This window comes from Mustela erminea, chromosome 7, assembly GCF_009829155.1.
Source record: "Mustela erminea isolate mMusErm1 chromosome 7, mMusErm1.Pri, whole genome shotgun sequence".
NCBI lineage: Eukaryota > Metazoa > Chordata > Mammalia > Carnivora > Mustelidae > Mustela > Mustela erminea.
Genome location: NC_045620.1, coordinates 94,204,471 through 94,232,466, shown reverse-complemented (window position 1 = coordinate 94,232,466; position 27,996 = coordinate 94,204,471). Strand labels below are relative to the sequence as shown.

At 35.5% G+C, this 27,996-nt stretch overlaps 1 protein-coding gene and 1 long non-coding RNA gene across 4 annotated transcripts in view; both read left to right on the top strand.

The window, feature by feature from the left end:
- Positions 1-27,996, top strand: part of LRRTM4 (leucine rich repeat transmembrane neuronal 4) — a 700,608-nt gene that overhangs the window by 382,761 nt on the left and 289,851 nt on the right. The gene's annotated exons all lie outside the window — the stretch shown is intronic.
- On the top strand, positions 8-27,961 carry LOC116595822. Its single transcript, XR_004287877.1, has 3 exons — positions 8-178; positions 9,637-9,689; positions 27,834-27,961. It is a non-coding gene; the product is annotated as an uncharacterized LOC116595822 (long non-coding RNA).

Sequence of the window (27,996 nt, the reverse complement as noted above, 5' to 3'; positions counted from 1 at the left end):
GCAGAAAACTAGAAAAAAGAAAGTGAAAGATAGAAATTGAAACCATCATTATCCTAGCACTCCATAAATCCGTACTTTCCTAATGTTTAGTTTATAATTAAGCTTCAAGGGACAAAAATGATGCAAGAGAGCTAGGTTCTTATCTCACAGAGTTGAAGAATGAATCTCACGGACAAAGGTGAGTGAGTAAAGCAACAGAAGTTTATTAAGTAAGGATACGAAAAAGCTCTCAGAAGTGAGAGGGGTCCGGAAAGTGTTGCCACTGAGGGCTTTTAGGGGTGGTCTTTTATAGAATGCTAACTAGAGAACTTAAATCTTTTTAACATCTCTATTGATAGCACCATTGAGTAAAGACTAGTGATAACACCATTAATGGCTTATTCCCTTTTTAGGGTCCAGTAATTCTTGGATGGTCACAAGTAGCTATTATAAAAAGACTTCACCTCTGACACCTAGAACCTGATGGTCTGGTTTGTTCCCTTGTCTCTGGTTCCCATTGATCTCCCACATTTTGAATTTTGTGAGCCTGATCCCTGGGCCGGAATCAGAATTCTTTTTTCTGTAAAAATAACTATTGAAAGTATTTGAAGCTTGCAGGTCATATAGTCTGTGCCCCAACCACTCAATTCTGCAGTTGTATGGAGAAAGCAGACACAAACAATGTGTAAACCAATAAGCAAAGCTGTGCTCCAATAAAACTATGTTTACCAAAACAGATATTGAGCCCTACTGAGCCTGCAGCCCATAGTTTGCCTATCCCTGTATAAGATGGTCATGGCATTTAAGAGCCCAGCCCCTAGCTTTAACTCCATAAAAAAAAAAAAAAAAAAAAAAAAACTTGAAATGTCTGGTATTTGTAAAGTTCAAATCCATTACTGACAGAAAAGATGGTTTTCCTTTCGTTGATTTTTTTTTTTTTCTGTATTTATAACATATTATAAAGCATTTCCCTGGACACCAAGGATTGGTGAGGATATTGGTGGGAATGTAAAATGGAGAAGCATCTATCGAAAATAACATAAAGTTTGTTTAAAAAAAATTAAAGAGAGAATTACCATTTGAGCCAGCAACCCCTCTTCTGGTTATATACCCAAAGCAATTAAAATCTGGATTTCCAAGAGATATCTACACTCCCTTTTGCATTGAGACATTATTTATAGTAGCCAAGATACAGAAGCAATCTAACTGTCCATCTCCAGATGAATGGGTAAGGAAAATGCATTTTATTGGAAAACAGGAGTATTCTTCAGCCTTAAGAAAGAAATTCTGCTATCCACAATGACATGGATGGAACTGGAGGACATTATGCTAAGTGAAATAAGGCAGACACAGAGACAAATACTGCATGGTTTCACTTATATGTGGAATCTAAAAAGTCAAGCACATAAAAACAGAGAAAGAAAGGTGTTTGTAAGGGGCTTGGGTGAGGGGGAATTGAGGAGGTGCTGGTCAAAGGGTACAAAGTTTCAGTTACATAAAATAAATAAATTTTGGAAATCTACTGTATAACATAAAGCCCATAATCACTAATACTATATTGTATACTTAAAAATTGCCAAGAATATAAATCTCATATTGAGTACTCTTACCACAAAAGGAAAAAAGGAAGGGGGTGGGGACTTTTACAGGTATTGGGTAAGTTTATAGCACTGACAGTGATATTGGTTTCACAGGTAGATACTTATCTCTAAACACAGCAAGTTGTCTATATTAAATATCTACAGCTTTTTGAATGTCAATCATACGTGAACAAAGCAGTTAAAATTTTATTTCTCTCTTTAGAGGCAACTTTAGCAGAAGTCTGTACATGTTTTCCTAGCCTTTTAGCTTGTTGTACAAGGTTCACCACTGGACTGTATGGATACCAGATCATCAGATTTTTCCCCAAAGTCCCTGTAGATAAGGAGCTCTCTAAATTAATGGCAATTGTTTTACCATATATCATGACAGCTTATCCATATGAAAGACTTTCTGACTTGCTAAGTTAATAAAATATTGATTAGAAAAAATAGTTTACTATAAATGATGAACATGGCCAGCTCAGGCAACTTGTTATACTGTTCTGATTTGTTACTAGTTCCTCTGTCATTTGACATTTGCAGGGCCACAGAGCACTGCACTGGGAGATACAGATGATGTAGATGGATAGGTAGATGATAGATAGATAGATAACCTTAAAAAAAGAGCCAGCTATTTTACCAGCAAAATGGACTCATTCTGGAATAGCAGATGAATTGCAGTTTAGGATTGCAAACTACGATGAACCATAGGCAAGTTCAGAGAGCAGAGGAGAGGGTCTTGCTTTTATACGGGAAAGAGGAAGCTGAGAGGGGCTGTTTCTGTTGATTACAAGGTTGATGGCAGCTTCTCACTGGCTGGGCTGTTGCTAGGCAAGGAGAAATCCTTCCCTCCTACTGGACTAAGTTAAATAAAGCTTCTTTTCCTGTTGGGGAATGCCAAGTACGCTTCTTACTGTTAGTGGTCCTGTAAGAGTGTTCCTCATTCAGGGCTTCCCAATTCCATTTTGAGTGAGGCTTCCTTTATTTATTTCCACAATATATGTAAGAATATATGCATAACATATGTATAACTTACACATATCATATAAAAACACACATATTCTTTCATAAGAAAAGTCTTTTTCCTTGCTCTTATTTTAAAAACACCTGGATATGAAAAGAAAATAATGACAAAAGAAGCTAACACTTAGAAATAATTCAACTTGCCAGTTCCTGTTTGATCAGTTTGCAGCAGATACTAGATGAAAAATTCTTGAAGAAATCTCAGATGGTTCTTAGGTACATACAGCAACAACAAAAACTGTTAATCTCAGGGTTTCTCACTGCCTTATAACAAAAGGTGAACATGTAAAATCCCAAAGAAAAATCTTGCTTTTAGACAGTCAAAAGATTAGCTCAACTATTTCAAAAAGGAAGTGAAACCTGTAGTTCAAGAACTATAAGGATTGGGAAAATGGGATTAGAAAGCCTCCTGACAAAAAAGGAAAGAAGCAAATCATTTTACTTATTTGTGTCTCTCTGTCTTCACTTAAAAATTCAGTGCTTCCTTTGTTACAAAGGGCTGTGAAGATTAATTATTTGACATATACTAAGTACTACAAACGTGCTCCATGTAACCTTCTCATTAATCAAAATGTAAAGTCTTTTGATCTTGGTCAATGTATTGTTTTTAGAGGCTACTGAGTACATTCTACATATATAAAAACACACAAAGAAACTTGTTTTTTATTCCTCAGAAACATACTCTGGACTTTTATTAGACTAATCACTCATCACATCTTTATAATCTCACAGAAGCCATGTTTATACTATTAGTAGTCTTTCTGGATCTTGTACACTGGAGCGGTCTCAATATATTCCAAGATGATGGGCTGTGCCTAGGGCATACAAGTGAGAAGTATCTTTTGTAGTCTGGGTTTTCCACTCTAGCACACAGTTCTGGAGAGTTAGAAATAATCTAGTATCTATGTCTCATGTCATATCAGAATTTTCCAAGGTTTCTGACCTAATCCCATGCTTCCTGGAAGAACTGGAAAACATCTCTGACATGTTTCACCTCTGGTATCTCTTAGGATGTGGTAGTAAGACTTATCATGTTCCTATCCTGGAAATAAGCTAGTACCGGCCACCTTTCCTCATCTCACATTTTCAGTTTGATTATAGTTATTTAAGAAGTATATGGGGGCACTGGGTGGCACAGTTGGTTGAGCATCTGACTCCTGTTCTCAGGTCAGATCATGTTTTCAGGGTCTTGAGATCCAGCCCAGCTTTGGGCTCTGCACTCAGTGCAGAGTCTGCTTAAGATTCCCTCTCCCTCCCATTGTCCCTCCTGCTTGCACTCTCTCTCTCTCTCTCTAAAATAAATAAATAAATCTTCAAAAATAAGAAGTATATGGATTTAAGTCACAGTGGAATCTGCCACACAATTTATTGACACTTCTGTTAAAAGTGTGATAAGGAGGGGCACCTGGGTGGCTCAATGGGTTAAGCCTCTGCCTTTGGCTCAGGTCATGATCTCAGGGTCCTGGGATCAAGCCCCACATTGAGCTCTCTGCTCAGTGGGGAGCCTGCTTCACCTGCCCCCAGTTCCTCTGTCTGCCTGCCTCTCTGCCTACTTGTGCTCTCTCTCTCTCTCTCTCTCTGTCAAATAAATAAATAAAATCTTAAAAAAAAAAAGCATGATAAGGTGACTTCCTACATGTTTGAAAAGAAGTCCTTATATTATGCACATAAATCCATATATATTTCTCCTTTCTATGTCTATAAATTTTTTTTCATACTGTAATACATTTGATATACATACTAATGCACAGGAAAATGCATTATGCTTTTTAGACTATCTAGGTACTAGTCAACAGATAATCTAAGTGATTGCAATAGTAGTAGAGCCTCTCTTAGAGTTGCCGCATTTCATTGTTGCTCAACCTCATTATTGTTTATTTCTCTCCTCATCGAGAGGAGAGAAAAAAACTGTTTCTTGAGTCAAGGGATAAACTGACGGAAATTTTGGTACTTTCAAATCTGGCATAGATCTAGTAATAAGAATACACAGTCTATTTTCTTGAAGCCTCCTTTTACAGATAAAGTGGCCATTCATGAATAATTTAGACAATGGAAGAGTTATCTCAAAATCATACAACTTAAAACTAGCAAACATGGAGAATATAAACATTACGTTCATTTGCGTGATTTTTTATCCTATCATTTCTCTAATGTAATATTTTAAGGTCGTTTAGACACACATTCAATGACATTACCCATGCTTCATTTCAACGTAGCAAAAAGAATTAATACTATTCCCTCAAGAAACAACAACAACAAAATATTCATGCTCATTTGTTATAAATAAGCAAAAACTCTACAGTGTATCCTTCTCATTATGATGACAGTTGTTACTAATATCTGTTCTTTATGCACTGCTTGTTTTATTCTCCAGCTATACTTCAAGCATTAGGAGAGTGACGGGGGCTGAAACCGTTACCCCATTTTTCAACTTGTGAATTAAATTGCATTCCATTAGGGATTCATTTGATGAAATATTCTTTAAAGTATTTAAAATCTATAAATACATTGCAGTTTGTGCATAATATGTATCATTACAAATTAGAGTAGTTAACTTCTCAAATTAAACCCAAGCACTGAAGGAATTTTTCTATCTTCCAAGGACAGTGTGAGTTCTGCTAAGTATTATAACTCAGTGACAAGCCATTTATGTTAGATGTACTTCTAATTAATGTTTCCCCTTGCTGCAGCATCTTTCTCTTTGAGGAATGGCTCTGAGAGAATGAAAATGCCTTTTTGCTTTATGTAAATGTCAGAAGCCTCACTGATCAACAGAGTGCTAGAAAAAAAGTTCTGAAATACATGGGAACAGTTCTTGGAAAGGAATCTGCATCCGATTTGAGAATGACCCTCTGAGAAACCACCTTCACTTCTCATCCCACTTCATTTAAAACGAAGTTGTAAATTAGTTTTAAATTGTGACTCTTACCACGTTTGAACCCTGTTTGCATGTATGAGAGAACAATATACAAAGCATTTCTATGACAAATTTATAATGGTATCATGTAATATTTTGTGTTCTTTCCCCCTTAGCCATATCCTCTTAGTCACTGTGAAATATGTCATGAATTTTTGTGAAATAAAAACTAAATATAAGCCCCAGGCCGTATTTAATCTGAAGAAATTTTTAAAAATTCAAAAGCTGATTTCCTTATCAAGACTAGTTAACTGACAGAGAATCTAGCTTATTTTGATTAAGCCTAACTTTTCCATCAAACACTATACTTTCAAAACTCAGTCTCTGGAAAAGTTTTGGAAGGATATGCTAACTATACTTTATGTTAGTTTGTTTCAACTTCAGATTTACCATGTATTGGCAGGGGCATTTCACTTATTCTCTACTCTGTAGGAAAGCATCTCTAACCGCAATACAATACAATAAAATAAATCTTTAATTTTGATGAAAGAATGTTGATTTGGTTTCGATAGTTTCCGCTTTAAACCAACAACTAACTAGCAGTCTAGATATGTCATCACCCATACTTTCACTGAAATACTAAAATGTAGAAAACAGCAAAATCTCATTAGGTTTTGAAAAAAAGCCAAACTGAAGTCAATCTTCTGCTGGTGTATTTGGTTTTGCTTTAAACCATAACTTGATGGAACTTATTTGATTAACTCAAATGCCTGGCTCACTTTTGCAGTGCCAACTGGGAATTATAGGAAAATCTATCCTCAGCTTTTCCACCTCTTAGATTAGAAAGTCTGTATCTGTAACAATTGACCTGCTGTCATTCTAATGTTTAGGGCTAATTTTTTATGACAGACCTCCTTCCTGCTGTTCCAAATCAGAACTTCTGCTTCCAGTTGATGATATAATCCACAGCTATAAAATCTGTCCATCCAGGATGGATGCGTGGATGGATGGACAGATGGATGGATAGGTAGGTAAGCAGATATGTAGATAGATATCAACTGGGTAGTACAAAGTGAGGTAAGTGCAATTTGGAAATTTAATCACCAGAAATGAAGTACTATAGGCTTAAAAACAAAGATAAAAAATCCAGGAATGAAGAATATTTAGCCTTGAGTTTCTGTAATTCCAAGCAGTAGGGAAAGAGAGCATGCCGTTTTACTACTGCTAATTCCCACATGATAAAGTCAATTTCAACAGTGGGAAGTATTCAAGGGACTTTGGACAAAAATACATTTCCCAGCTGCAAATTTGAACCAGGCCCAAGGACACAGATTGTATGAACAAAAGCAAATCACACACCAACAATGTTAACAAAGGTTGGTTAGAAATGGATCATCTATGTTTGAATACAATATAAATGTTGAAATGATAAGACAACAAGACAAAATAAAAGGAGAATCAGATAAAGATGAATCTGGGGAAACAAAATATGCATTAGAACATTTAACACTGAAAAAAAAAGAACATTTAAAATTACATCGAAAGTGTAATTTTCGATGCCTGGGTGGCTCAGTCAGTTAAGCATCTACCTCAGGCTCAGGTCATGATCCCAGGAACCTGAGATAGAGCCCCACATTAGGCTCCCTGCTCAGCAGGGAGCCTGCTTCTCCCTCTCCTTCTGCTGCTCCCCCCTGCTTGTGCATTCTTATCTCTCTCTCTTTCAAATAAATAAACAAAATCTTTTAAAAAATTGAATTGAAGGTAATAAGATAAACTAGGCACAGTATTGAACTATTGATATGAATGGCAAAGGTTTTTTAGAGGTTTTCATATTGGAAGAAAAGTACTAATGGTACACATGGTGAAATATCCATAAGAAAAATAATGTAGAGCTAGTTAAGAACATATTTCTCACAAACATGAGCAGTAAGATCGTCTATATTGAATAAAATGCTCCCAGCTGAAAAAAAGACAAAATTATACAAATGAAAATGGTTCATGAGATTTCTAGAAAAAAATCTTTGCTGAAGGTCACATATTTAGACATGGCTAATTTTTAGTTATTTTAAAAAGAAAAAATATATAAATATAGGCAGAAAAAGATAAGTGATATACCAAAAAATCAGATATACAAAAAAATCAGAATTTTCCTTTACAACATGAAACTAGAATCAGTATTTTCCCACAATAATACACATTTATTCCTTCATACTATCCCTTTACAATGGATTTGAAGATCCATGAGGAAAGGAAATCAAAACTAAAAATCAATAATGGATACTTTTTAGTATAAAAAGACTGATACTCATATACTAGGATTCTATCTCCAGGAAAAAATAAGAAATGCTAATACATCAGTACCTAGTCAGATGACCGCAAGTTTCTATAACAAGTTTACATTAACTATAAGCAAACCTCATGATGCCAGGTAGTCTCAGCTAATGCCATTAGCAAGACAATCAACCAGGGAGTAGGTTATGGGAGGTACAGGAACAACAAGGACCAACTAAGAATTCATGACCCTGACCACATTGTTCCCCTCTGTAGGGAGAGTGTGTGGGAAGTCACATAGGTGAGCGCACGATACATAGCACAGACCCTTTCTCAGTGTTACTCAAACTTTCTTGTCCTTGACTCCTTATCAAGGTGTCCGGACTTTAAAGGAGATACAAGTCAGGGCCTGGTTTGGTCCTCAACTCCAACCGTGCCATGGCCTCCAACATAGAATGTACTATAGCATAGAAATGAAGTACATAAGGGCAAGAGAAGTGCCATTAAAATGCCCATGTCACACAATTTCACATTCTATATAATTTTATGTTCTATGTATTCTATATAATAGTGTATTAATAAAACTATATGACTAGAAGACTATGCACCAAAATTTTATACTAGCTGATTAAGAGTTGGGTAGTTTTCAATGTATGGCTTATTTTACTAAATTTTTTTTTTGCAGTAACTACGTTATAGTTACTAATAAAATTAAAACATAACTGATTATTAATGGACAAAGAAATATTTATAATAATATCATAAAATTTTATGAATACATAAACTATAATATATTGGTGGCGAAGACCACTTGAAAAACCCACCAAAATTTCAGTAGTAGTTGCTTATAAGTCTGTGTTTTGCAAACTATAATGTGCACATGAATCACCTGGGGATCTTGTTTAAAAACAGATTTGCATTCTTGCTGCTTTGGGATGTAGACTGATATGCATGCCTAACAATTTCCCAGAAGATGCTGATGCTGCTATTCTGCATACCACACTGCAGGAAGCAAGGACCTATATGCTTAAGGATAATATGCCTGTTTCTTTATGCTTTTCTGTGTTATAAAACTTTTCAGTAATAAATAAATAAATAATACTTATTATACTTTACATACTAAATTTATATTTAAGTTCTACATTTATTCATGATAAAAAAAAATGGTTATATGATGAAATATAATCCAGGATATTTGTGATCCATTTTCTTTGCCTTCCTCTAGAATCTTTAGTGCAGACCCATAGTAGTTCTATCCTAACAAACCATTATCTTCCAAAATCGTCTATTATGATCTGACAAACACAAGTAGCTGGATGACTGAGAAAATCATATATAAACTTTGGAGACTGTGGAAGGGGTTGGTAAAGCAGTCTTTGGTAAACCACATGGGATTTTTTTAATCTTAAAAATCATATGCCTCAGGGGGCACCTGGGTGGCTCAGTGGGTTAAAGCCTCTGCCTTAGGCTCAGGTCATGGTCTCAGGACCCTGGGATCGAGCCCTGCATCCGGCTCTCTGTGCAGTGGGGAGCCTGCTTTCTCCTCTCTCTCTGCCTGCCTCTCTGCCTACTTGTGATCTCTGTCAAATAAATAAATAAAATATTTAAAAAAATCATATGTTCCAAATCTTTGGATTCATCTATTATGAAATCAAATATATTCGTGTGTTTAGGTCATCAGTTGTTTTCAGGGAAATAATGCCTCAATTATGATTAAAAAAACAAAACTTGCTGAATAATTGGTTTATAACTATGGCAACATGAGTCAGCTGGGTGTTTGGCTAAAGTCCACTCAGTGGGAGGAGATTAACCTATATTTTAAAAATATAGTATTGTAATTAGTTGATTTTAATTAGTTGTAATTAGTTGATTTTAATTAGTTGTAATTAGTTGATTTGATTTTTTCTATTGTCTTTCTGTTGACAGGAGCCATTAGGTCCCAGTCTGATGTTTTTAAACCCATGGCATGGAATAGAAAGGTTTGATTCTTTAAATTAAACGTTTTTACAACTCTGAGTTTTCCAGAGAAGGCAAAATGAAGTGACAATTTTTGAGGGGTTAGTGAGAGTAGAAAAGCAGTCGCATAGGTCGGTGACATGAACTAGAATGAGGGAGTCCTACCAAGTTAAAATTTCAAATGCCTATCAGTTCTCATACTCTGAATCACCAACCAACCTAATCCTGCTGGGGATATAGTATCAATGGTACATACACAAAGTGTAGACACCAGTGTCTTCCACTTTCTTTTACAAATGCTAGATTTGGGAACCCATTTGAAGGTTTTTCTTTATCAGCAACGAATACTATATGGTATGCTTGAATTCTAATCTCATGAATGGGGAGAAATTCTTTTTTTAAGATTTTATTTGCCGATTGATGAGAGACAGAGAGAGAGGCAGAGGGAGAAGCAGGCTCCCTGCGGAGGCCTGATGGGGGACTGCATCCCAGATTTGTTTTACCTGTTTACAACTTTTATATGGTTAGAAGTTGAGATTTTTAAGCAAAGTCCTATTAAGGCCTAATTCATAGTGTAGGAATAAATCTCTGCTTCTCTTTTCCTACTGCTGTAGGAGTCATAGATATAAGCATGCAAAGAAAGTAATCCTTAAGTTCTGGATTGCATTAAAGCTACTAGATTCTGGGGCGCCTGGGTGGCTTAGTTAAGTGTCCACCTTCAGCTCAGGTCATGATTCCAGGGTCCTGAGATGGAGCCCCACATCAGGCTCCCTGCTTAGTGGGAAGCCTGCTTCTCCCGCTTCCACTCCCCCTGCTTGTGTTCCCTCTCTCACAGTCTCTCTTTGTCAAATAAATAAAAATCTTTAAAAAAAAACCCTACTAGATTCGGAAGAAATATAATCATTGCATATTAAAACCATTCTTTAAAAGTTTTATTTTTATTAATATTCTTAAAGATATAGTTATATAACTTTTTAAAAACAGTAAAAACAGTAAAATGAATAAATGAAAAACAAAATTTTAGTGATAATTAATAGTATTATTTTAATTTGCTTTTTTGCATAGTAGAAAGATTGAATATCTTTAATATGTAGTTTGGTCATTTGCATTTTATCTTTAAAATATTCTAGGAGTGCCTGGGTGGCTCAGTCAGTTAAGGTAAGCCTCTGCCTTTAGCTCAGGTCAAGATCTCAGAGTCTTGGGATGGAGCCCTGTATCAGGCTCCTTGCTCAGCAGGTGGTCTGCTTCTCCCTCTTCCTCTTCCTGCTGTTCCCCCTGCTTAAGCTCTCTCTCTGTCAAATAAAAATAAATAAATAGATAAATAGATAAAAATAATATTTTGTATAGAGTGATATCAGTGAAAATGGCAGGGTAAGTACTTCTGAAAATTTGTCCCTTTATAAAATCAACTCAAAAACTCAGTGCAGGGGTGCCTGAGTGGCTCAGTAGAGAAAAAGTTTACCTTTGGCTCAGGTCACGATCTCAGGGCCCTGGGATCAAGCCCCTGTCCGGTGCCCTGCTCAGTGCGAAGTCTGCTTGTCCCTCTGCCCACCCCCCCCAACCTTGAGTCTTTCTCACTCTTTCTCAAATGAATAAATAAAATTAAATAATAATAATTAAAAAAACTCAATTCAAAAATTAGTCAAAACAATATTTTTTCAAAGGAATGTTTTTAAGACTCTTGAAATTAACCAAAGCCTTGCAACAACTCATGGAGCATTTATTCAAGAAAAAAAAATGGCAAACTGTTAATAACTGCAGTGAATTTTGTAATATTTTATCTCGCCCTAGTCTTATCCCCCATTCTCAAGCTCAGCAGGAGTCTTGATAAAAATAGAACAGCATGGGTTCCAGGAACTGGAGGGAACAGAAAAGAACACTAGTTATTTCACAGTCTCATTCCCTAGGAATTGTTATCTGATCTGTCTGGTGGTTATCTAGGAGTCTCTACTCAGAAAGATTGTCTTTATATAACCTCATCCCAGCTTGCCAAGACTAAAAGGTTTTCCCAAGGGGTGTGTCCAAAAACTTTTACAGGCAATTATTTTAAACTTTGTATCTGCCTAGCATATCCTTGGGACAATGCAGAGAATAACCAAAAAGCTTTGAAAAACTATTACGTATTCCTGGAAATCTAGAAACCATCCATATGTATAGGACTGTGAACATGCTCAGGAAAGATTTAAGAAAACCCTAAGGTCACAATGCCCATTGACTCTGAGGCTTTGCACAACCAGGAAATGAAGGGCTGACCCAGAATAGTGAACCAGCTGGCTGAGTATTAAAGGCAAACCTTAACAAGCACACAGAGACCATTGGCAAAGACTGGGAAGTTTGTTGGTTGTAGGTATTTAAGAAAATCTGCCTACTGACTAGCCAACAACACATTCAGAAACAATAGTGGCCACTTCTGACAAAACAAAAATAGACTTTACAGAATTAATGCAGAAAGGTCACTAAATTAACAACAACTTCAACAAGCAGTAACAACAACAAACTGTTATATCAAAAAGATATAGCTGCTATAAATCCATGTTCTCCTAGCCATAGATCCCTCAAAATGCCCAAGGCAAAAACTAACAAATTGAAGTGAAAAATGAACAATAATGGTTGAAGTCTTCACTAGACCATTCTCAACAATAAAGAGAATATCTAGATAGGAGATCAACAAGAAAATAGAAAACTATAAACCAAAAAGACCTAAAATACACATATAGAACACTTTGCCCAACAACAGCAGAATACATATTCTTGACATGGACATTCTAAGATAGATAATACAGTACACCAAAAATACAAGTCTCAAAGACTGAAACCATACAAAGTACGTTCTGGTACCACAAAGGAATGAAATCAGAGATAAACAATAAAGAAATTTGGGAAAGTCATGCAAACTGTTGATTCAATGATCAAAAAAGAAATTGCAAATAAAATTGGAAAATACTGGGGCACCTGGGTGGCTCAGTGAGTTAAAGCCTCTGCCTTTGGCTCAGGTCATAATCCCAGAGTCCTGGGATCCAGCCCCACATCAGGCTCTCTGCTCAGCAGGGAGCCTGCTTCCTCCTCTCTCTCTGCCTGCTTCTCTGCCTGTCAAATAAATAAATAAAATCTTTAAAAAATTTGGAAAATACTTTGAAATGAATGAAAATGAAAAAAATAGAAATTACATAGCAAAGGCAGTGTTCAGAAGGAAATGTACAGTTATAAATTCCTACATTAAAAAAGATCTCAAATCAATAACCTAATTTTCCCTAATTTTAAGAAATTAGAGAAGCGATACTAAGTAAAACTCAAAGAAAATAGTAGAAAAGAACTAATAAAGATTAGAGCAAAAAAAAAAAAACAAAATGAATGATAATATAATAATAGATAATAGTGAAATCAACAAAACTAATAGTTGGTTCTTTAAGATCAACCAAATTCACAAATCTTTAGCTAGATTGACAAAAAAAGAGAGAGAGAGAAGACTCAAATTACGAAAATCAGGCATAGAATAGAAGATAAAATTACCATGCTTAGAGAAATAAAACTGATTACAAAGAATATATGAATACTTAAACATCAACAACTTAGGCAACCTAGTGAAACAGAGAAATCTCTTTAAAGATACAAAGTACCAAAACACTCCCATGAAGTAATAGAAAATCTGAGAAGACTTATAACAAGTAAAGAGATTGAGTTTGAAATCAGACTTCCCAAAATGAAAAGCCCAGAACAAAATGGTTTAACCAATGAATTCTACCAAATGTTTAAAGAAGAATTAATACCAATACTTCTCAAACTCTTCCAAAAAAATCAAAGAAAGAATACTTTCTAACTCACTCTACGAGGCTGATATTACCAAAGCCAAAGACATAAACATGCAAACAAAAAACAACTCACAAATATCTCTTGGATGCAAAAGTCACCAATAAAATATGAGCAAACCAAATCCAGCAATATCTAAAAAAAATCATATAGTATGATCAAGTGTGATTTATCCAAGATTGTGAGGTTTATTCAACAAATTAAAATTTAATCAATGTAATATACGATGTCAATAGCTTAAAGGACAAAAATCATGATCATTATAATAGATGTGGGAAAACTGACAAAATCCAATACTCGCTCTACTCAAGTTTTATTCATGAACATCCAACAACCTGATAAAATACTTATACACACACAAAAAAAAAAAAAAAGAAAAGAAAAGAAAAGAAAAAAGAAAACCACGGCTAGTATCATACTTAATGGTGAAAGACTGGATGCTTTTCCCCTGAGATCAGGAAAAAAATAAGGATGTCTGTTTTCCTCTTCATAATTTGTACTGGAGGTTCTCATCAAGGAAATCAGGAAAGAAAATAAAATAAAAGGGATCCAATTTGGAGTGGAAGAAATAAAACTATCTCTATTCACAGATAAAATAATCTTATATATAGAAACCCCCAAAGAATACACACACACACCCCCAAGGTAAAATAAATAAATAAAGAGTGAATTCAGCAAGTTTGTGGAATATAAGATCAAGATCCAAAAAATCAATTGTTCTTCCATATATCAGCAATGAACAGTCTTCTAATTCATAGACAATTTTTTTTTTTCCTACAGTATTTCATCTGATCTTTAAGAGATGCTTTAAAACTTTAGTTAGTTGTATCATGTGGCATCTGGGTGGCTCAGTTGGTTAAGTGCCTGACTCTTGATTTCAGCTCAGGTCTTGATCTCAGGGTTAGGAGATCGAACCCCATGTTGGGTCTCTGCCCTGAGTGTCTACTTAGGATTCGCTCTCTCCCTCTGCCCGCCCCACACATCCTCCCTGCCCTGCCCCACCCCACCACTAGTGCTCTCTCACGCTCGCTCTCTCTCTGCAAAAAAAAAAAAAAAAAAAAAAAAAAAAGTCAAAACAAAACAAAAAGAAACAAACAAAAAAAAAATTTAGTTGTATAAGTACATAATTTCTCACCCTACTTCCCCCTCACCCCTTATTGAAGCCCTTCTTTTTTTGTTGGTGCCATTGATCCTAATCAGAAGTTGTTGGCTTATTATCAAGGGGTACTTTTTGCTAACTGAGTATCTTTTTCTTTGCTCACTCAACAGTGAGGCCTTCAGTTCTTCCCACCTTCCATCCTTTCTTACCTGCATTTTATCTTTTAGAAGTTCCTCTCATTTTCAGGAATTTTTTTTTTTTTAAGCTCTGTGAGAGAGATTCTCTATTATTTTCTTCCTCTTATCTTATTAATAAGAATTAGGGGAAAAAATGATGTTAAATTCAGATCATCTCCTGACAGACATTCACTTTGCTTATTTCTCAGTATTGTGTTGCAATAGGCAGTGAAAAACGCCCAGAATGGGAATGTCTCCAGTCCTATTAATACCAAATTGCAATTATAAAGGAATCATATATTTGATCCATATAATCCAGAATGTATCAAAACTATTATAATACAATGATTTAAAAAAAAAAAGACAACCCAAATGAAAACTGGGCAAAGGAGTCAAATAGACTTCCAAAGAAGACTTACACGTGACCAAAAAACACGTGAAAAGATGCTTCAACATCATTATTAGAGAAATGCAAATTAAAACCACAAAGGAACATGACTTCACACCCGCTATGATGGCTATAATAAAAAAATGGGAAATTTTAGGTGTTGACTATGTGGTGATGTGGGGAAATTGGAAACCTCACAGCCACTGTGAGAAACGTTTTGGCAGCTCCTAAAAATGTTGAACATAGTTATCGGATTACCCAGCAATTTCAGCAATCCACCCACTATCACCCAATATATTGCCTTTCAGTAAATTTGGAATTTGGCGCTCTTGTCCGGAGAATGCAGGCAAGGCTCATAGGTTTGTGATTAAATCAGATCATGGGCTAGAAATTCAGCCTCCACTCACCTGTGAGCCAGGCATTTGTAATGGACATAATATAAATGCACAGTGTTACAAGTCATCCTTGTTTGAGTAAACTCTTAGGAATTCCTCAATTTGCAACCTACATATCACATCTTCTTTAATTCTTTTTTTTTATAAAGTGCCAGTCTTCAGTGGTTTCGTGTTTTAGGATTTTGTACATTCCTTTTCTATTTACTTATGTGTTTGTCTGCATATCAAGTGCCTTCATGACAAGGGAAGCCTTCCAATTTTTTTCATGTTAGTATTTAATCACAGTAGATGCTCCAATAAAGGGTAACTGCCACGCTTTCACATTAAGCTCCTTATTCCCGTCCATTAATATACTTCCTTTGTGCCTTAATGACTCTTGTCACAGCTTGAACTTTACTATGAATCATGTGAAAGAATTTGAACTCCAGAGCATGAATCTATGGCTATAGGTGGCTGTCCCCACAAAGATGATGCCCATTAGTTTCCTGTATTTAAGGTGTTTACTACATGCCAGTGCTGTCCTGAGCCCTTGCCTTGTTTTATCCATTTAATACAATAGACCTGGCAGGTCCAGTACTCCACTATTAACCCGCTTTTATAGATGGAGGAACTGAGACATAAAAATTTAAGTAACATATTGAAGGTTACAAAACAGTAATTGATAGAGTCAGGGTTTGAAAAAAGCAATTTAACTCAGCATCTGAGCTCTTAACCAGGATGCTCTTCTGCCTTTCACTAATGCATGTTTTTACTCTTTGCATTGTGGAATCCAGGAGAGAAAGCTTCACGACACCCTTTTTCTCTGGCTTTGAAAAGCTTTATCCTCTTATACCACCTGTGATTTACTTTATGGAGATTGTCAGACTATATAGGAAGCATCTATTAGCTCTCATTTCACATAAATAAACCTTTATTAAGCACCATCTTTGTGCCTGGAGCTATAGTTATTATCTAATACTTGTGCTTTAATTTATATGAATTACATAAGGCTGGCATCATTTTTCTTTTTACTAATATAAAATAGAGGCTCAGGGTTTATGTCAACCATGCAAATGGTTGATAGGTGAGTTGGGAATAAATTCCATTCTGTTATCAAATGGAAAGAGAATCAGATTAACAGAGGCTCTTGGCTTTGGACCAGGAATTCACTGAGGTTTAGCCAAATGTTTGGTTCCTGTGTTACCCTCCCTCCCCACCCCCACCTTCTAGCTACTGAGTCTGGTCTGCTTCTCCTGAATCAAAGCCTCAGGCTTTTCCCAGTATTATATGCCGTTTCATTTCACGTAATCCAGAATATTATTCTATCAAACTATGTTGTTACAAAATGTGATTTAGTAGCATATAGTAGTGTTTATTCACTCATTCAAAAAACATTCAAAAAACTATGGGAAAGATGAGATTCTGAAGATTGTAAAAACCAACAATGATAAAAAAAATCAACAAAAATCAGCACATGCATTAATTGTACATTGTATTTTAAATATAATTTTTGTAATTAATCTCCACTTTTATCATGTGAATTCTCTGGGTACACGGACTGTGTCTTATCTCTGTGACTTCTGGTTCCATCACTGGGAATTAACAAAAAGATGGAAGGAATTTTATGGCTCCAATTCCAACAGCTCTGTGTAGAAAAGCAGTTCTGCTGCCTAGTTAGGAGTCTGTAAATAATAGCTAAATTCCCTGTTAAATAAGAGTAGTAACACTTGAAAGAATTTTGAGGAGAATTAAAAGAAATAGTGCTTATAAATTGCTTACTATAATACTGGTCACAGAGTTTTTCAACAAAATGTAAATATTATGGGGGGGGGGCGTCTGTGTGCCTCAGTTGGTTAAGCATCTACCTCTTGACTTTGGCTCAGGTCATGATCTCAGGGTCATGGCATCGAGCCCCCCCTTTGGGGCTCTGTGCTCAGTGTGGAGTCTGCTTGACATTCTCTCTCTCCTTCTCCTTCTGTCCCTCCCGCCCTGTGCTCTCTTGCTGTCTCTCAAATAAATCTTAAAAAAATATGAATATTATGAATTATTATTGTAGGTATTAATATGTGTTGAATGAACCACAATAAAGTACAACGAGTGTCATAACATCAATCAACATGAAATATAAAGTTTTATCAGATCATAGACTATCTTCTACTGGTGCTTGAATAGCTTCAGAGTGTGGGTGACATCTTAGGTAGGTTCTCCAAGAATGGGTTAAATCTGCCAAAATGAAAAGGCAGTGGGAAGTTCCAAGAAAGTATACCCCAGATAGAATATTTAAAATTTCCTCTATGATAATTCCCCTCCCCCCAAAGGGCTAGATAATTTTATGGGCATATACTCCTTAGAGAATTATGAAGAAAAGGCATCAAGCAAATCTAAGATGCCATTCATCTTGTGGGAGAAATGTGCTGAACAATACACTTCTGGCTGGAGTGACCAAGCGTAACTTTGTTTGAAGATAAGATGGTCCCTCTCTAAAGTATGCACATACTGTGGCCTGAAAAATGTGGCTGATAGCTTTGCTCTCTGAAATTATATTTGGCAGGTGCCTTTCAAAGGATTTATAGCTGTGTCTTCTGTCACAATCTGCCTGAAACTCTCAGTAAGGGAGAAAATGTTAATTTTGAAATCTACTTTTAAATTAAGTTATTAAGATACCCTTTCTTAGCTTCCTCTGTAGCCCTGAATGCTTTATTTCTACAGTATATACTGCAGCAAGTGGACCAATTATGAGGTTGCCCATTGAAGGCCTGTTTTAAATAATAATACATAATCATCCTGTTGCAACACATTATTTTGCAGTTATCACTTTCTTAGGCTTAGGCAGTATTTTCTAGAGTGGGGTTACTTACTGAATAAAATTAAAGTCTCCCCAATTTTATTTAGACCCAAGTTGAATCAGTTTTGAAATGAATATGTTAACTGTTTTCCTAATGTATTTCTTGTGAATTACCTTTCCACATTTCGTGAGTACATGAACAAAAGTAAGGAACAACTTATAATCTTCCTTAAAAGGCATGCTGTAAGAATGTTCACACACACACACACATACACACACACACAGAGCTTAATGTTGCCTCTCACTATTACTTTTGAACATTTTTTTCCTCCAAATAGCTTTACTCTCCTTCAGAAAAACAATCCAGGCCATCAATAATCTTTATTTTAAGGACTTGTGCTAGATTTCCAGTAACCATAAAATGGAGTAGATTGAATTGGGGAGAACAAAGAGGAAGGAGTAAACATGTTATAAATTCAGAATTTCGAGTTTATTATAACGAGCATTTGACATCACGGGCAGTATTTGAAATAGAGTGTTTCCAAACTCTGCTCAATTTAATTTTGACCAAAAATAACAGACAATTTATAATGTTATTAGACTTTGGTATGCTATAAAGTCAGTTGATTTGGTTTTGAACTTGAATGACATTTGCCCTTTTATGTTCAGCTGCATCTCCCAAAGATTTCTTCAGAAGAAAGTATAATTTGGAAAAGAATACACACAGATATTCTATTGACAAAACAATTACTGGGGCGCCTGGGTGGCTCAGTGGGTTAAGCCTCTGCCTTCAGCTCAGGTCATGAGCTGGGATCGAGCCCTGCATCAGCAACCTGCTTGGTGGGGAGCCTGCTTCCCCCTCTCTCTCTCTCTGCCTGCCTCTCTGCTTACTTGTGATCTCTCTCTCTGTGTCAAATAAATAAAATCTTTAAAAAAAAATTACCAAAAAAAGAAGACACTATTTTTCTTGTTTTATATGTTTTTCCCAGAATGGTAATTGTACATTCAATTTGGTAGAAATATAGAACCATATGATATAATGGCCCCATGGTTAGCAAATAAACAAGGCTAAAGGGGCACCATTAGGTTACTCTAAATAGAATGAACTCAACAGATGTAAAACAAGTCTTTGGAGATCTTACTGTGATTTAAATTGTGAACACAGTGATGACCAGCGGGTTATGCTACCATAAAAAGGACAAGAGGAACTAAACACAGAAGAAAAATTATCAGAATGTCAGAGGCCTAAAATTCACATTGGCAATTAAGGCCCACCTCTACCTTCCTGCATCTGTGCTGCAGAGCGTTGTATCTTGTGCCAACATCACAGAGGGCTGACGAGTGATTAAGCTGTGGAGATCTATAAGCCACCTGCCCCAGCTGCACTTGATTGGAGGCAACAAGACATCATGAAAGGTCCAAGACTATTCTGTGTTGGGGAGAGAAGGAGAGAGAGACAGAGAAAGGGGAACAAAGAGAAGAGAGAGAAAAGAGAATAACTGAGTTACAATCTGAGTCCCGTCTCCATTTTGAGTTTCTAAAGTATCAGCATAATCACTACACACATTGAGTAGGCAGAAGAACCAGGTGATTTTCCAGATAGGGCTTCACTGAGTTGGAAAACTTGTAATAATTACCAGATCAGGTTACTCAATCAGTTTAAATGCTGATTAAAATTATTATTAGCTCTAAATTGATTACATCAAGTTGCAAGTATTAGTTCCTTTCCTCAAATCTGGAGTTCTCTGTTGTTCTGCAGAGAACAACATTATGCCATGTAGGTCTCAAGCTCTTTAATGGAGAAATTCTTATCTACTTTTCTACCTGCCATGGGCTTTTTGATTAATCTAGTTTAGAAGGTAAAATAAACTCAAATACTGATGTTTGCATTCAGTTTAGATCTTGGAGTTATTGCCTAATGCAAACCAGAATTTACCAGACTGGAGTTATGGCCAACCATGTAAATATGCAGAATGTTATGCAGGAAAGAATAAGTGGGTCTTCTCTAAGGGTTAATTCAAGCCAAGGATGACCAATGACACAAACGTATTGGACTCCTGCTCATCTCTTTGTTCCCTCATACAAGGTTCACAGGCATATCCTGGAACACTAGCTGTTTTGATTTACCTTCCTTTATAAGGTCACTTGGGCTTTACACATTCTCAAGGAGCCTGCATAAAATATTTTGTTTAATTGGCTCCTTAATAGCTATCAACTATTAAGTACCATGTAGATGACTTTGAAAGTCAACTGAGGTTCAATTTATTCATCAGGCAATGATGGTAACACAGAGTGACTAGTTTGGGTATATATAAAGAAAGAAAAATCTCACTCAATTAACTCATGATTGTTCACACTAATGAATCATGGTTTTATAGATTGTAATGGATAGGAGTTGTGTGGTAGACTATTAGAATGGTAGATAATGGAAAATCATATTTGGGAGTTGGTGTGGCATACAAAATAACATAATATTTTATACTAATCTGAGAATTAACAATGCTGCAAACAAAGCAGGGTTAATCATGACCATCTGGCCCCCATGCTGAACTCTCTTCCTAGGAGGATTAGAATGTTTGTCATAAACCCTCAGACTGATGCAGTAGACCAGCCTAAAGCAGAATTGATCTCACTCTGAAAGCTTCTGCATAATATTAAATGAAAAGGTAATTAATATGTTGGCTCTCATAATCTCAGCAAGTTTATTGTTTTGATTTTGAAGACCACTTTTTCCAGATTCTAATAAACTAGAATAAATTAAAGAACAGATGAGGGCAACCTTAAAACCTTGGATTTAACATCTGGATTACTGACATTAGCAGTATGAACTTGCTTTTAAGATTTGCCAAGTATAATCATAATTAAAATTGCTACTACTATTTATAATCTTGCATTATCTAATTTGCTTCTCTGACACTGTGATGTAAGAAAGACAACTAATGTGCACTCATTTTATAGATTTAAAGAAATTAAGATTAAAAGAAATCTAATGGTGTCTCCAAAGCTATTAATTAAGAAAGTACAAAACTGGGACTTGAGCTGATAGTTTCAACTCTAAGTGACATGATCCTTACAATTTTCTAGTAAATTATTCTTTGCTGCTCAATGATGTAATCTTATGATTTGCTATTGTTTTGTACTTATATTGAAAAACAAAGACAAACACATAGAATAAATTTACATAAATTATCGAGTGATAATGAAACATTAATGTGCCAGGCATTGTGCTAAAATCTCTCTAGGAATTATCTTACTTAGGCTTCAAAACACCTCTGTGAAGAAAGTACTCTATTTTCCCTGATTTGGGAAAAAAATAAGTAAACTGAATCCTAGATAAATTGTAGTTTTCTAAGATAAGAGCTATTAAATGGCAGAAGCCAGATTTTAATTACAAACAAACTCCAGATGTAGAACTATTTAGCATTTATAAAAGCATATATACCATGTATCGATACTCCCTTTTCTTAATATTGGACTTTCTGTATTTTGCCATGAATTGAAAAATTTGTTAAATTATCTACTATAATCATATGTTTTCATACATGGTTGCCCCAAAAGATCTGAATCATTTCTGATACAAATAAAATACACAACTTAGTTTTCTTAAAGTAATACTTACATATTTACCTAAATCACTTTTCTCAAGATGCTAGTCCGCTTTCTCCAATGACATTTATTCTGTAAACCCTTCATTTATTGCTTAATAATTTCAGTAACATCTTTATGTTATTAAAATTGCATCTTTACCACAGAAACTTTTGAAAATGCCCCCTCTCCCTGCAAAAACTCACGAGGAAAAAAGAAAAAGTCTTTAGTAAAATTTTATAATTAACATTTAGGCATATACCTCTATGGGCTTTTTTTCCTTAAACACACATGCTGTGAGGAGGTTCAGATATTGAGAGGTTATGTGACTAGTCTTAGGTCATACAGTCAAACTAAGATGTAATTCAGACAAACTGATTCCAATGTTTCCTATCATCAAATTGACTGCAAATATTTATCCATAAAAAACTCTCTTAGCTCAAGTGTCCTACACAGAGGGCATTACTGAACCTATGGGCCAGAGCTTGCCAACCTCTGCTCTTGACTATTATTTTACCCTGCCTCTCAAAACGAAACAAACAAAGAGGTTTATTTTGACTGTGTTATTTTCCAAGATGACAATCAATTGGAGATAACAAGTCTGGGGCTCTTGGGAAGAATTGGAGATAAGATCTGGAGTATAACAGAATTGTATGAGGCATAAAAAGATGCATTTAATATATGAAGTGACTTTAAGGTATGGGCAAAATATCTTTTGCTTTATCTTTCACTTCTCCCAAAAGGGGACTGGTACAGATCACTGAGCAAAAATTTATTGCCCTTTATTATTGCCTGCCATACTGCTATTCTGTGTGGGTTAATCACTTGGTAGAGACCATGCGCATAAAAGACAAGTGTTGTTCAGGTTTAGGAAATCCCATGTAACTCATTTGAAAAGGAAACAAAATTATTGAGTCTCTTGCCAGTGACTTGATTTTAAACAAATTATTCTGGTCAGGCTTATGGAATGTGTTCCAAAGGATGATTGAAGAAGAATGGGTACCTCACTTACAGAGCTTGTGTTGATTCTAAGCCAAAACATGAGCCATTATGTTTAGTTTCTTGCTATTTCATTTTAATATCTAACTGCCAAAGCTACCCAAGTTAAAAAAAAAAAAAAAAAGGTAAAGAAAAAAGACTTGGGAATATTTAGACAACTCTACAGAAGGAATTATCTACTGTGACAAGATAATGGTTTATCTTGGTTTATAATGGCCTTCCAAATCCCAAGACATTTGTCAGGAAATAAAAAATTGAGACAAACACAATATATTTATTTTGAAGTACATTGTTTTAGGATGATAGTCTAGTTCTCTTGATTCAAGTATGCTAAATAACATGTATAAAAGAATAAATTTAGCTGCAGATCTGGAAAACCATTGCCAAGTTTAGCAGATTAAAAAAAAAGAAGATTGACAAAGCTTAGAGGCAGAAGAAAAGGATTTTGTTTCAAAATGACAACTTTTGACTGGCCTAAGTAATGAGGAAATTCACAAAAGTTGCTTAGAAAATGGGTATTTTAACTGAATCAGAAAATTCTCATTCCTAAATAAATTGTAGGCATTCAGTGAAAAAAAAAAAAAAATCAAGTAGTAAAAATCAGGACTTAACATTTTAAAGTTCAAAGAAACTAAGTGTGCAATATTACTTATATTAAATTGATAGAAGAATACTACTTAAAATAATTACCTAAACAAGATTGGGGCATATGCCTAATGTGGAGAATCAAAAACAAACAAACAAACAACAACAACAAAAAAACTAGTTTTGTTAGACATTGTTTATTAATTTTTATTAATGTCTAGTATATTTTAGCTATTTAAAATTTCTTCTATGTTATTTTCTGTTTTCATTCTAATTCCACTCAAAATGCATTAGAAATATAAAGATATTTGCAGGATGATTTTTGTTTCTTTGGTTAGAGAGAATGAAAGAATAAATGGAAGAGGAAGAAGGGATATAAGTAGGGGACAGAAAATACTAACTGAGGAAGGAAGGAAGCAGGAAAGGAGTAAGGAAAAACAGATGAGAGGAAAAAGGAGGAGAGAAGGATTGTAGCTACTTAGGATACTAAAGAATCATATATTACTGATGATGTCATGGCCGTGCCTCTCTTCATCTCCCCCGAAGGAAAGCTCACTCACCATCAATGTGATCATGGTGGGCACAAGCTATAGCTGACATTACCTTGCCTTACTCTGGCCTTAGCACTTTTTTTTCCCCTTGAGATATAACTGAGATGTAAAATTATATTAGTTTCAGGTGTACAACATAACGATTCAACATTTATATATTTTGCAAAATGATCATTTTAAGTAAGTTTAGTTAATACCCATCACCACACATAATTACAATATTTTTCTTGTGATAAGAACATTTAAGATTTACTCTTCTAGCAACTTAAAAATATAAGGTACAATATTATTAACTGTAGTCACCATGCAATATATCAAATTCCCAGAACTTACTTATTTTATAACTGGAAGTTCATACATTTTGACTCCCTTCATGCATTTCACCTACCCTCACCCCCTGTTTCTGGCAACCATTAGTCTCTTCTCTGTATCTATGAGTTTGTTTTGTTTTATTTAGAATCTACATGTAAGTGAGATCACATTTGTATTTATTTTTTATTGTCTGCCTTCTTTCACTGAACATAATGTGCTCAAGATCCATCCATGTTGTTGGAAATGGCAAGATTTCTATTTTTTTTTTTAAGATTTTACTTATTTATTTGACAGAGAGAGAGATCACAAGTAGGCAGAGAGGCAGGCAGAGAGAGAGGGAGAAGCAGTTCCTTGCTGAGCAGAGAGCCCGATGTGGGGCTCGATCCCAGGACCCTGAGATCATGACCTGAGCCAAAAGCAGAGGCTTAACCCACTAAGCCACCCAGGCACCCCAAGATTTCTATTTTTAATGGCTGAGTAATATTCCTTTGTGTCTGTATATACATATACTTGTGTATATGTGTGTGTGTATATATATATATATATATATATATATATATATATATATATATATATATACTTGTTATTTTTTGGCTTTCTAACAATAGACATCCTAATAGGACTGAGATGATAGAGGCATTGATTTGCATTTCCCTGGTGATTAGTGATGTTGAGTGCCTTTTCACATACATGTCGGCTGGCCCTTAGCATTCTTTGATTTATTCCCCATCAGCCAGAAACACTTGTTACCCGACGAAGGACAGACGATTAAAAGCAATGAAACAACGCCCAGTAAATTATAACCTCTGGTCTATGACCCACAATCTATTATGAAATATGAACAGATTCATATAGACTATGTTTCCTTGAGATTTTTTCATTTTTAGTTTTAGTAAAATAACTGAAGGAATCAGGGATAGGAAAATAAAATAATATTATGGGAAATGTTACCATAGGGAGGAATTGATTCCAGAGGACTTTGAAAAATCTAAACAATTGACCAAAAATTTATAGAAGAACAGAAACCTACCGAAGCCAGCTGGTAGCAGGCTATGAAAAGCTGATACGGAAAATGGGGCTGAGTCACATTTATGTGCATGTATACTCTGTGGAAACTTTCTTAGTTACAGTTTCCATCAATCCCTTAGCTAGCATGAGTCTTGTTCTTAGCTTCCCATGAAATTCACCTCTCAAATCTATATCCGCTCTAAATATAGGTTGCCTTTATTTTATCTTATTTGTTTCCTCATAATTCTTGAACCTGACTGCATATTAAAAGCTTCTGGGTGGCGGGGGGAGGGGGTTGCTTTTAAAGTTTACCAGGAGGTCCTGATTTAATGGGAATGGGATGTGGGAAGGGCTCTGGTATTTTGCTTGAAAATTTCCAAGATGACTCTCATGTGCAGTTAGGTTGAGAACCACTGGATTAGCTTGGTTGGATCTCAGTTGCTTAAAATCAGAACAGCCAGACTAAAATTCATGTTATTAATAGTAAGGAAAGGTAAAATTAACCACTGCCTTTCTATGATTTAACAAGTAAATTATATGTCTACTGTGAACTAGTTATTCCTCTAATTAATGGTCTTCTTGTGGCTAATGATAATCCAATTAATTTGTTTAGCTTGTTCCAGGTTTCAGAGCATTTTCACACACATTATCCCAACTGCTTTCAACAGTAAGCATATATTACTCTGTTACCTTCCCCTGTTCTTCAAAATTTTGCATATACATAGGTTTCATCATAACATCACAGTTATCTACACGTTATCCCATATTTTAGAGATTCTTTCACCAAATTTATTTTATATAATACCTTTATGGGATGCATAAATGTATGGTAATCTTTCTGAATTATTATTTTTATTTATTTATAAATAAAAATATTTATTTATTTATAAATAAAAATATTTATTTATTTAAAAATATTTATCTTTACTGATCCTTCCTACAAAATTTGTAGCAAATTTTGTAGGAAGGATCAGTAAAGATTTTCTGTAAAATGCCAGATGGTAATTATTTGACTTTGCAGACCATAAAGTCTCTGTTGCAGCAGCCATATACAGCATATAAACCAATGGATGTGACTATGTTGCAATAAAACTTTATTTACTAAAACAGGTGGTAGGCCAGATATGGCACATGGGCTGTAGTTTGAAAAACTCTATACAAAAGAACTACAGTTTGCCAGTGTAAACAATTCTTGTGCTAATAATTATCTTTCAAAATTGTATATATGTTGGGCCTTGTCTTTAAATATTAGTTCTAGGGGCACCTGGGTGGCTCAGTGGGTTGAGGCCTCTGCCTTTGGCTTAGGTCATGATCCCAGGGACCTGGGATCGAGCCCTGCATCGGGCTCTCTGTGCAGCAGGAAGCCTGCTTCCTCCTCTCTCTCTGCCTGCCTCTCTGCCTACTTGTGATCTCTGTCTGTCAAATGGATAAATAAATAATCTTTAAAAAATAAAATAAAATAAAATAAAATAAAATAAAATAAAATAAAATAATAAATAAATATTAGTTCTACAATTCAATAATTTAGCCCAATATATAAAATTTAGCCTGGTACACAGTAATGTGAAATCTTTTTCATCTTTTATTGTATTCTTATTTTATGTGTAATTATCAGTGACAGTCTTTAAAAAAAAATTTGTCTGTTTCTTACTCTTTTTATTCTTTTCTACTGATCATGTTTAAGTCATTCATTCTGCTTTCTGTTCTAGCTAGTATGCCCTCTACTGCCTAGTTTGTATTTTCAATTTATGTCAGTCTTATTCTTTTTTTTTTATAAGAATTTATTTATTTATTTGACAGAGAGAGATCACAAGCAGGCAGAGAGGCAGGCAGAGAGAAAGAGGAAGAAGCAGGCTCCCCACTGAGCAGAGAGCCCAATGCGGGACTCGGTCACAGGACCCTGGGATCATGACCCGAGCCGAAGGCAGTGGCTTAACTCACTGAGCCACCCAGGAGCCCCATGTCAGATTTATTCTTATAGTTATCCTTGACATTGGATTATGATCATTTCATTGCTACTAGGCTACTAGTTCTCAATGTATAGAAGTGCTATAATTTGAATCTAGTTTAACATACAAATTTAAGACTTTTTTTTTTTTTCCAAAAAACTTTCTCAATTCCTAAACCAAGTCAGTTTTATAGAAGGACATCTTACAAGTGCTTTAGCTGGTTTTCCTTCCTTTTCCCCGTTGGTTTTACAAATAATGAGATGTGTGCCCAGGACAAAGAGCATAACTGATTTCTATCCTCTGTTGAGCATGTTCTTTGTTGAGGATCCTGGGACCAGGGTCAGGCCTGGTCCCAAAGAAAAGGAGCAATTTAGATGCTGGGTCATTTTATTTTGCTTCCTTAGGAATCTAGCAGCCAAGGGGAGGTAGTGCAGGGGAAGCAAAGAGGGAGGCAATTGAGGCAGGGAGATAATCTCTGGGCTGCGCCGTTCCTTTTCTGTGTTTGTTGTAGATGCTCAGAGCCAGCGTCCTCCTTTTTTGTCAATACAGGTCCTCTTTGGGGAGCCAGCTACCACAGGGCCTCTGCTTTGGGCCTGGCCTTGCCACTGGAACAGGAAAAAATGCAGCTCTTCTGTTCTTACCATGTGGAACTCAGGTGATCTAGTTGCAGATAAATTGAGGGACAAGATGGCAAATGAATAAGTCAAAGACA